Genomic DNA, 11070 nt, shown 5'->3' with positions numbered 1-11070 from the left:
GATCAGACCTTCTGCTGTAGCTGATGCATTATTAGTTAGTGAGACAGTGACTAGACCTTCTGCTGTAGCTGATGCATTATTAGTTAGTGAGACTGACTAGTAGCTGATGCATTATTAGTTAGTGAGACAGTGACTGGACCTTCTGCTGTAGCTTCTTGCTGTAGCTGATGCATTATTAGTTAGTGAGACAGTGACTGGACCTTCTGCTGTACTGATACATTATTAGTTAGTGAGACAGTGACTAGACTTCTGCTAGCTGATACATTATTAGTTAGTGAGACAGTGACTGGACCTTCTGCTGTAGCTGATACATTATTAGTTAGTGAGACAGTGACTGGACCTTCTGCTGTAGCTGATGCCATTATTAGTTAGTGAGACAGTGACTGGACCTTCTGCTGTAGCTGATGCATTATTATTAGTTAGTGAGACAATATGAATGTGTCTGCATTGTTCAGACGTTTGTACAGGAGCGGAAAATATTATTCACTTACCACAGCGGACTGGTATGTGTCTGTTTTTAGGTGGTGTGTGTGTGTAGATGGTGTGTGTGTGTAGATGGTGTGTGTGTGTGTGTAGATGGTGTGTGTGTAGTATGTGTATACATGTGTTATGTGTCAACGTCTGTGTCTCTTTGTCTTTTTGTATTTATTAGAGATCCCCCTTAGCTGCTGCCAAGACTTGTGTCCTCTCCCTGTGTGTGTGTGTAGATGGTGTGTGTGTGTGTGTGTGTGTGTGTGTGTGTGTGTGTGTGTGTGTGTGTGTGTGTGTGTGTGTGTGTGTGTGTGTGTGTGTGTGTGTGTGTGTGTGTGTGTGTGTGTGTGTGTGTGTGTGTGTGTGTGTGTGTGTAGTACATTTTCAAGTGAGTCATTTAGCAGAAGCTCTTATCCAGAGCGACTTACAGTTAGTGCATTCATCCTTAAGACAGCTCGGTTGGACAACATAATCACAGTAAGTACATTTTCCCCCACAATAAAGTAGTTAATCGAGAAAAGTCCTGAGCTCGTGACTCACCACTGCTGTACGCGCACGGAGACTCTGCCGATCCATCCTGTAGGCTGTCTAGTATCTCCCCTTTCCCCACATCGCTGTCCCCGACCAGGAGGAACTTCAACAGGTAGTCATAACTCTTCACCGGGCTGCCCTGGGTCCCCATCCTGCCTTCCTCACATCTGTCCCCTCACACACTGGGGGAGGAGAGGGGATGGAGGCAGAGGGGGACACGGAGAGGGGAGGGGATGGAGAGAGGGGGGGGAACAGGTATGGTCTATTCCAGCAGAGAAGTTAGAGTAGTCAAGAGTCTGTGTGGTCCTCCAGTTGAGAATTGTTGATTAGCCCTACGGCCCACTGTTGTGTGTTGAGGTGGAGTTGAGGCGCTGCTACAGGTTAAAACACCTGACCACCATTGTAGCTTGGCAAGTCTGAATGATGCAGCAATAGTGGACACAATTAATTTGAAAAAAAAAAAAGTCCCTCCAGGTTAAACAGCTTGCAGGAGTTGGAAGTACAGTGTGCTGCTCAAAACCAAAAACGTCCCTTGGACAGGAATGAGGCAGGGTACCAGTGGTGGTCCAAATAACGTCACTGCTGAAAGCAAGCTGCGATCAGAAGTCCTGATCTTCCAACCTCAACACCGTTTTACAACTGGTATTTATTTAACCACCGACTTCTCTGACTGCTAGCGCTTCAAACACCTGTCACAGTTTAAAACAACAATTACATTTAAAATACAACGCGGTTGCTTCATCAACAGACGGTTAGTAAACGAACCTTGTTGTGAACTATCTGGCAATAACCTCTCTTTAGATGAAAACAACATATTTGTTTTGTGGACGTGACGTTAGCTAAACTGTATATTGTAAGGATATGTAGCTAGTTTCCTAGTTAGCGAACAGGCTATCTGTGTCCTTATTGTTAGCATAACGTTAGCTAGCTAGCGAGTAATGCCATTATGGGCTAGCTATCGCAATAAAGAAAGTGTTATCAAGAACATCTAACGTTAGTCTATATTGAGCCCACAAAAAAAAATGTTTATAGCCTGTTTTTGTTTTTTTACTAGATGGTTAGCAACCCTGTTATAGTAATTAAAGGGTAAATAGGCAGCTAGCCGTGAATGGTAGCTAGCAAGCTAACTATGAACAACAGCTTTGCGTGGCTGGCAAGACAGGAGGAGCTAGTTAGCTGGGTATGCTAAGCTAGCTGGGTATGCTAAGCTAGCTGGTAATGCTAAACTAGCTGGGTATGCTAAGCTAGCTGGGTATGCTAAGCTAGCTGGTAATGCAAAACTAGCTGGTAATGCTAAACTAGCTGGTAATGCTAAGCTAGCTGGTAATGCTAAACTAGCTGGGTATGTTAAACTAGCTGGGTATGCTAAACTAGCTGGTAATGCTAAACTAGCTGGTAATGCTAAACTAGCTTGATATTCGTGGTTAGTTGACAAGTGTCAAATCAAATCAACGACTGAGGTCAAACATCCCGAATTAAATAACATACCCTAATATGTATCCGTTTGCCAGAGCTCTCATTCATAAAGGTAATAATTGTACGAGTAATCTCCTAACCTGTCGAAAACTGGACTATCCTCTTCCTAACTGGTTTACGATGCTGGCTTCCTTGGTACCGATTTGCTTGCTAACTTCACCCGAGTCTGGCTGCTCTGAAATCGGGCCCCTCTCTCTTGTCCGGACAACAAAGATCCGTAACTTCCCGACCTTTTCCTTTGCCTTGGTTCAAATCCAGAACTTGCAGTTTGCCGTATTTTCTCGTGGGTCCAAAGCACAAGTTGAGATGTAAAGGTTTTAGTCCAAGTCCGCGGTAAATCATTTGAAAATCTCTGTTTGTAAAATCATACATGTGTTTTTTTTCTCCTCTAACACACTGAAGCTGACAGATAGGCACTGCACTGTCTGGTGCTCGAGGTTCCCGCTCCGCCCTTACCAGCCTCTGATTGGATACACATACACACAGAATGATACGATTGGCTATCAGAAAAATCAATCATAAAATCTGTCAACAACACATTGAGAGTGTGGAAGTGACTGAGATTAAAGGGGCAGATTCGACTATTGTTGATCGTACTGGTGGTGAAGGAGGAACGGTAATCTTGCGCTGCTCGGTTCGTGTTGTCAACAAGGCAGCATTGTGCATCGTCCAGAAACATTACATCTCTTTCCAATAAAAAATATATATGGTTGAATTTTTCAAATTAGTTTTCATTTGGAAGGCATATACAGCGTTTATATAACACATTTAAAAAATAACTTTTTCATGTCATAACACATGAAAAAGTAATACACATTACTCCACGAGTTTAATTATGCCACTTTTGTTTTTTGAGCCGATTTCGCCATGGGCTTTGAATGTGGTACCTGGCTCACGCCTGGGGGCAGCCCGGTGCAAAACACGCCTCATCGGGCGTCCCGGACAGATGAATCGAATGCCTTCAATGCTAATCAGATGATAGAATGGATTAAAGCACTGGCCCAAACAAAAACGGAATAAAAACAATGGGGAAATGTAGTGATACTAGTAACGTCATAAATGTTGAAACAAAGGACACAGAAGTAACCTTAACAAACACGTTTGAGTGGAATACTGTCAGTTGACAGAGGGTGTGAATGTGTGTCAAACCTGTTTGAAAACCATGACTCATTACCTCTCTGCTCTCCCATATATAGATACTCAATGAATGAATGACTGATTGACTGATTGAATTAATCATTAATCACACACACACACACACACACACACACACACACACACACACACACACACACACACACACACACACACACACACACACACACACACACACACACACACACACACACACACACACACACACACATAGCCGAGGTAAGTAGTGGTGCTGAAGCATCCGCTGAAAAATAACAATAATAATATATATATATATATACTAGTCATGTATTAGCGGACCAATATAGGCTTCCGTATCTCCGGCAAATATTTTTTTTAGATATATATTTCAGGATATTGTGTATCCTTGGAAAAAAAACAGAATTCTGGTAAACATTACAATTTTAAAAACATAGCTTGTCCAAGAAAAGTAGTCTCTTGACAGGGTAAATTAAGCTGCCTTCAAAGTTCTGTACTGAATTCAATATTACCACTACCTTTTTAAAACCATGTAGAGATTTATTACCCAAACACAAGCATTATTATTTATTTGTATATATTTAATTTTTAGCTTTATTTACTTCATATCCCAGCGATAATGCTTTGCCCTGGGAAGACAAAATGCAATTTGCTCAACTTGCCATTGGCTCAACTTTCCCCAAGGCAAACATTTTGACTATGTTAGCCCACATATCTACAAGGATGCACTTTCATACTAGGTTTAGGACCTCATATTGAAGCTTGTAGGCTGCGTTTACACAGGCAGCTCAATTCTGATTTCGGCCTACCGGGGAACAGTGGGTTAACTGCCTTGTTCAGGGGCAGATTTTTACCACGTCAGCTCGGGGATTCGATCCAGCAACCTTTCGGTTACTGGCCCAATGCTCTAACCACTAGGCTATCTGCCACACCAAAATTATTTGTTATATTGTGTTAGATTTGTTGTTAATACATATTTTATACACACACACACACACACACACACACACACACACACACACACACACACACACACACACACACACACACACACACACACACACACACACACACACACACACACACACACACACACACACACACACACACACACGCACACATATATATATACACTACCAGTCAGAAGTTTTAGAACACCTACTCATTCAAATGTTTTCTTTTTACATTGTAGAATAACAGTGAAGACATCAAAACTATGAAATAACACATATGGAGTCATGTAGTAACCAACAAAGTGTTAAATAAATCCTTCATATAAGTTAATTTGTGGAATTTCTTTCCTTCTTAATGCGTTTGAGCCAATCAGTTGTGTTGTGACAAGGTAGGGTTGGAATACAGAAGAAGCCCTATTTGGTGAAAGACCAAGTCCATATTATGGCAAGAACAGCTCAAATAAGCAAAGAGAAATGAGTCTCTCATTTCATTAAGACATGAAGGTCAGTCAATGTGGGAAAAAGTGCAGTCGTAAAAACCTTCAAGTGATGAAACTGTCTCTCATGAGGAAAGGAAGAGCCAAGGTTACCTCTGCTGCAGAGGAGAAATTCATTAGAGTTAACTGTCTCTCATGAGGAAAGGAAGAGCCAAGGTTACCTCTGCTGCAGAGGAGAAATTCATTAGAGTTAACTGTCTCTCATGAGGAAAGGAAGAGCCAAGGTTACCTCTGCTGCAGAGGAGAAATTCATTAGAGTTAACTGTCTCTCATGAGGAAAGGAAGAGCCAAGGTTACCTCTGCTGCAGAGGAGAAATTCATTAGAGTTACACACACCTATAAAACACACACTATGACAGGACTCCAGACACACACCTATACAACACACACTATGACAGGACTCCAGACACACACCTATACAACACACACCATGACAGGACTCCAGACACACACACCTATACAACACACACCATGACAGGACTCCAGACACACACCTATACAACACACACCATGACAGGACTCCAGACACACACCTATAAAACACACACCATGACAGGACTCCAGACACACACACCTATAAAACACACACCATGACACCATGATGTGCATGTACGCACACACAGCTATTTCACACAAACACTCCTGACAGATACATAGTATATGGGAACAATATTGTATGAACCAAACACTTGGTCAATACCTCCCATTGGAATAATCTGCTTTAGCCTGATAAAAACTCAAAATACTTTACTAGTGGATTATACCAATCATCACAATGATGCAGATAACATATATAAACCCTGGATTATCCATCATCAATATGAATCTCAGATAATATATATAAACCCTGGATTAGCCATCATCAATCTGAATCTCAGATAATATATATAAACCCTGGATTATCCATCATCAATATGAATCTCAGATAATATATATAAACCCTGGATTATCCATCATCAATCTGAATCTCAGATAATATATATAAACCCTGGATTATCCATCATCAATATGAATCTCAGATAATATATATAAACCCTGGATTATCCATCATCAATCTGAATCTCAGATAATATATATAAACCCTGGATTATATCCATCATCAATATGAATCTCAGATAATATATATAAACCCTGGATTATCCATCATCAATATGAATCTCAGATAATATATATAAACCCTGGATTATCCATCATCAATCTGAATCTCAGATAATATATATAAACCCTGGATTATCCATCATCAATATGAATCTCAGATAATATATATAAACCCTGGATTATATCCATCATCAATCTGAATCTCAGATAATATATATAAACCCTGGATTATCCATCATCAATATGAATCTCAGATAATATATATAAACCCTGGATTATCCATCATCAATATGAATCTCAGATAATATATATAAACCCTGGATTATCCATCATCAATATGAATCTCAGATAATATATATAAACCCTGGATTATATCCATCATCAATATGAATCTCAGATAATATATATAAACCCTGGATTATCCATCATCAATATGAATCTCAGATAATATATATAAACCCTGGATTATCCATCATCAATATGAATCTCAGATAATATATATAAACCCTGGATTATATCCATCATCAATATGAATCTCAGATAATATATATAAACCCTGGATTATATCCATCAAACTCCATGAGACTCCATGAGGGTGGTATGAGGGCCCGACGTCCACAGGTGGGGGTTGTGCTTGCCAGAGAACACCAAGATTGGCAAATTCGCCACTGGCGCCCTGTGCTCTTCACAGATGAAAGCAGGTTCACACTGAGTACATGTGACAGACGTGACAGTCTGGAGACGCCGTGGAGAACGTTCTGCTGCCTGCAACATCCTCCAGCATGACCGGTTTGGAGTTGGGTCAGTCATGGTGTGGGGTGGCATTTCTTTGGGGGCCGCACAGCCCTCCATGTGCACGCCAGAGGTAGCCTGACTGCCATTAGGTACCGAGATGAGATCCTCAGACCCCTTGTGAGACCATATGCTGGTGCGGTTGGCCCTGGGTTCCTCCTAATGCAAGACAATGCTAGACCTCATGTGGCTGGAGTGTGTCAGCAGTTCCTGCAAGAGGAAGGCATAGATGCTATGGACTGGCCCGCCCGTTCCCCAGACCTGAATCCAATTGAGCACATCTGGGACATCATGTCTCGCTCCATCCACCAACGCCACGTTGCACTGCAGACTGTCCAGGAGTTGGCGGATGCTTTAGTCCAGGTCTGGGAGGAGATCCCACAGGAGACCATCCGCCACCTCATCAGGAGCATGCCCAGGCGTTGTAGGGAGGTCATACAGGCACGTGGAGGCCACACACACTACTGAGCCTCATTTTGACTTGTTTTAAGGACATTACATCATTTAACATTTAACATTTAAGTCATTTAGCAGACGCTCTTATCCAGAGCGACTTACAAATACATCAAAGTTGGATCAGCCTGTAGTGTGGTTTTCCACTTTAATTTTGAGTCCGACTCCAAATCCAGATCTCCATGGGTTGATACATTTGATTTCCATTGATAATTTGTGTGTGATTGTGTTGTCAGCTCATTCAACTATGTAAAGACAAAAGTATTTAATAAGAATATTTCATTCATTCAGATCTAGGATGTGTTATTTTAGTGTTCCCTTTATTTTTTTGAGAAGTGTATAAACCTCTCCCTCTCTCTCTATATATATATACACATATAAAAACCTCTCTCTCTCTATATATATATACACATATAAAAACCTCTCTCTCTCTCTCTATATATATATATAAAAACCTCTCTCTCTCTCTCTCTATATATATATATATAAACCTCTCTCTCTCTATATATATATATATATAAACCTCTCTCTCTCTATATATATATAAAAACCTCTCTCTCTATATAAAAAAACCTCTCTCTCTATATATATATATATAAAACCTCTCTCTCTATATATATATACAAACATATAAAAACCTCTCTCTCTCTATATATAAAACAAACATAAAAACCTCTCTCTATATATATATATATAAACCTCTCTCTCCTCTCTATATATATATACAAACATATAAAAACCTCTCTCTCTATATATATACAAACCTCTCTCTCTATATATATACACAAACATAAAAATCTCTCTATATATATACTCTCTCTCTATAAAAACCTCTCTCTCTCTCTATATATATATCCTCTCTCTCTCTATATATATATATAACAAACCTCTCTCTCTCTCTCTATATATATATATATAAACCTCTCTCTCTCTATATATATATATAAACCTCTCTCTCTATATATATATACATATAAAAACCTCTCTCTCTCTATATATAAAAACTCTCTCTCTATATATATATATATATAAAACCTCTCTCTCTCTATATATATATACACAAATATAAAAAAAAATCTCTCTCTCTCTCTCTCTCTCTCTCTCTCTCTCTCTCTCTCTCTCTCTCTCTCTCTCTCTCTCTCTCTCTCTTCTCTCTCTCTCTCTCTCTCTCTCTCTCTCTTCTCTCTCTCTCTCTCTCTCTCTCTCTCTCTCTCTCTCTCTCTCTCTCTCTCTCTCTCTCTCTCTCTTGTCTCTCTCTCTCTCTCTCTCTCTCTCTCTCTCTCTCTCTCTCTCTCTCTCTCTCTCTCTCTCTCTAAACTGTAAAACAATGAGGCTACTCCTTTTCAAACCAACTGGGCCTTTATTATTATGAAAGGAACATTGGGGATACGGACCACATAGCCCTAGTCAAAAAGTAGTGCACTACTTAGTCTATAGCGTTCCATTTGAGACACATCCCCAGAGTTGTACATTCAACAACTTCAGTAGTAGTCAACACTCAACACAAATCAAATGCAATCAAACATGACAATATGACAAACTACGGTCCTGATTTAGAATCAATTGTTTTCTTATTTCTTCCATTATGGCACAACAGCAAAAAAATCAGTCTATGAAATTAAAGATTTTTTAAAAAATACGTTCTGAGAAGATAAACCAGGATAATACCAGGTTGTTATTGTTAAAAAATAAAGGCTCTCAATAAAGTTGAGAAATCCCTTTTTGTATTCCAGAATTCCCAGATGGAGGATTCCCTGATTTCCTGCTTCTTCCCTCCAGATTCAGGGAATATTATAACCAGGATTTCAGAAGGAAAACCTGGGAAAATGGGGAAAGTTAGGAGAATCTTTCAAATGTAATGCTAAATAAAAAGGTTAAATAAATACAGTACCTCTATACTCTAGTACTTCTCTGGTAGTTAGATACTGTACTGAATACAGTACCTCTATACTCTAGTACTTCTCTGGTAGTTAGATACTGTACTAAATACAGTACTTCTATACTCTAGTACTTCTCTGGCAGTTAGATACTGTACTGAATACAGTACCTCTATACTCTAGTACTTCTCTGGCAGTTAGATACTGTACTGAATACAGTACCTCTATACTCTAGTACTTCTCTGGCAGTTAGATACTGTACTGAATACAGTACTTCTATACTCTAGTACTTATCTGGCAGTTAGATACTGTACTGTAGGTTTGGGGTTAGCAGGTTTTTAGGGGGGAAAATGGCACATTACCAGAGTAAAAAAATGACCTAGAGTACTAAACTAAGAATAAATACTGAATGTTTTCAATGAAAATAAATGCATTGACATAATCTCAATACACATTAGTCGGAATGTATAAACAATCAATTCATCCTAAAAATGTGAATGTTTTATTTTAATCTTATAATATAAAATACATCTGGAGTTAAATAAGACAAGGAGTAATTAGTGCAGTAGATGCTTTAGACAGCATCAAATGGCACCCTATTCCCTACATAGTGCACTACTTTTGACCAGAGCCCCATAGAGCTCTGGTCAAAAGTAGTGCACTATGAAGGGAATAGGGTGCCAGCAGCCCTAAATACCTGATTTAAAAGGAGACACACACATCTCCTTTACAAGGTCTCATCAGCAGCTAACACACTAACATCCTCTCCCACCACCCCTCCCCTCCTCTCATCAACCTTGGTGTTCTTATCTCTCCCCCTGTCCCACTCCCTTCTCTATTCTGTCTCTTCCCCCTATCCCTCCCCTTCTCTATTCTGTCTCTTCCCCCTATCCCTCCCCCTTCTCTATTCTGTCTCCCCCTATACCTCCCCCTTCTCTATTCTGTCTCTCCCCCTATCCCTCCCCCCTTCTCTATTCTGTCTCCCCCTATACCTCCTCCTTCTCTATTCTGTCTCTCCCCCTATACCTCCCCTTCTCTATTCTGTCTCCCCCTATACCTCCCCCTTCTCTATTATGTCTCTCCCCCTATACCTCCCCTTCTCTATTCTGTCTCCCCCTATCCCTCCCCCTCTTCTCATCAACCTTGGTGTTCTGTCTCTTCCCCCTATCCCTCCCCCTCTTCTCATCAACCTTGGTGTTCTGTCTCTTCCCCCTATCCCTCCCCCTTCTCTATTCTGTCTCCCCCTATACCTCCCCTTCTCTATTATGTCTCTCCCCCTATACCTCCCCTTCTCTATTCTGTCTCTCCCCCTATACCTCCCCCTTCTCTATTATGTCTCCCCCCTATACCTCCCCTTCTCTATTATGTCTCTCCCCCTATACCTCCCCTTCTCTATTCTGTCTCTCCCCCCTATACCTCCCCTTCTCTATTCTGTCTCTCCCCCTATCCCTTCTCTATTCTGTCTCCCCCTATACCTCCCCCTTCTCTATTATGTCTCTCCCCCTATCCCTTCTCTATTCTGTCTCCCCCTATACCTCCCCTTCTCTATTCTGTCTCTCCCCCTATACCTCCCCCTTCTCTATTATGTCTCTCCCCCTATACCTCCCCCTTCTCTATTATGTCTCTCCCCCCTATACCTCCCCCTTCTCTATTATGTCTCTCCCCCTATACCTGTCTCCCCCTTACCTCCCCTTCTCTATTATGTCTCTCCCCCCCCTATACCTCCCCCTTCTCTATTATGTCTCTCCCCTATACCTCCCCTTCTCTATTATGTCTCTCCCCTATACC

At 40.7% G+C, this 11070-nt stretch overlaps 1 long non-coding RNA gene across 1 annotated transcript; it reads right to left on the bottom strand.

Moving 5' to 3' along the window:
- Positions 1-8742: 8742 nt before the first annotated feature.
- LOC124027275 lies at positions 8743-10048 on the bottom strand. The gene is made up of 2 exons (XR_006837387.1): positions 9349-10048; positions 8743-9296 (listed from the first exon to the last, which is right to left on the bottom strand). It is a non-coding gene; the product is annotated as an uncharacterized LOC124027275 (long non-coding RNA).
- Between the last annotated feature and the right edge of the window lie 1022 nt (positions 10049-11070).

Source organism: Oncorhynchus gorbuscha, unplaced genomic scaffold, assembly GCF_021184085.1.
Source record: "Oncorhynchus gorbuscha isolate QuinsamMale2020 ecotype Even-year unplaced genomic scaffold, OgorEven_v1.0 Un_scaffold_3061, whole genome shotgun sequence".
NCBI lineage: Eukaryota > Metazoa > Chordata > Actinopteri > Salmoniformes > Salmonidae > Oncorhynchus > Oncorhynchus gorbuscha.
Note: the sequence above shows the minus strand (reverse complement) of the source record. Positions and strands in the feature narration are given on the sequence as shown.